This window comes from Gossypium arboreum, chromosome 2 (genome assembly GCF_025698485.1).
Source record: "Gossypium arboreum isolate Shixiya-1 chromosome 2, ASM2569848v2, whole genome shotgun sequence".
NCBI classification, from domain to species: domain Eukaryota; kingdom Viridiplantae; phylum Streptophyta; class Magnoliopsida; order Malvales; family Malvaceae; genus Gossypium; species Gossypium arboreum.
This window is the reverse complement of record NC_069071.1, coordinates 2907860-2908761: the sequence shown is the minus strand read 5'-3', so window position 1 is coordinate 2908761 and position 902 is coordinate 2907860.

Here is a 902-nt window from a genome sequence, read left to right as displayed (position 1 = left end):
TGGTAGTTCTAAGATTAATGAAACTAGTACATCATTTAATTGGGTTTCTAGACTTAAAAAGATGTCATGTGATGTAATTTTATGGAGAAATTAATGAAACACTAATAAATATTGTCCAATGTTTGCTATTAGATTTTTAAATTATATCCCCAAAGTTTAAAACTAGACAATAAATTTTCAATTCAATCGATTAAATCATCGATAAATATTTTATAAATTAGTCCAAATAATTAAACTAGTTTAAAGTTCAATTGGCCAATTTAATCCTTACATCAAAGGTTGATCGTTACATGAGCTACATTTCTAACTTCGAATTATCGGTCATGTATAAATCTATACATTGTTAATAAATCATATTCAAGCACATCACCTATAATTTAATGAATATCTTTTAAAATAATTAAAAATAATTTTATCTTTTTAATATATGATGTCTTGTGGTAAAAAAAAGACAAATCCATAATTTCATTTGATTTTTCAAAAGTTTATTTAGGCTTTTTAAAAGTAAATTTTCAATTGAACTCTAACAATTGGTTAAATTCTGCTATTAGTTCTTGTATTTTGTGAAAGTCGTAAATTTAATTTCTTTACTCTTGTTTGATCGAATTTAGTTGCTGTGTTTTTTTGAACTAGTCAATTTTAGTTTTTATACTTTTCAAAATTTGAAATTTAGTCCTAACCCAAACAGTAGTAGTTAAATTCAATTACTAGTACATAAGTTATAGATTTAATCTATATTCTTCAATTGGATCATTTTAAATCTTTATACTTTTTGAATTTTAAAATTTTTGTCTTTAACACAAGATGACAAACGTTAATATGTAGAAATAATAAGTGACATGATAACATGCATATGATAATATGTTTGACTTATTAGATTTCAAAAATAACAAAATTTTACT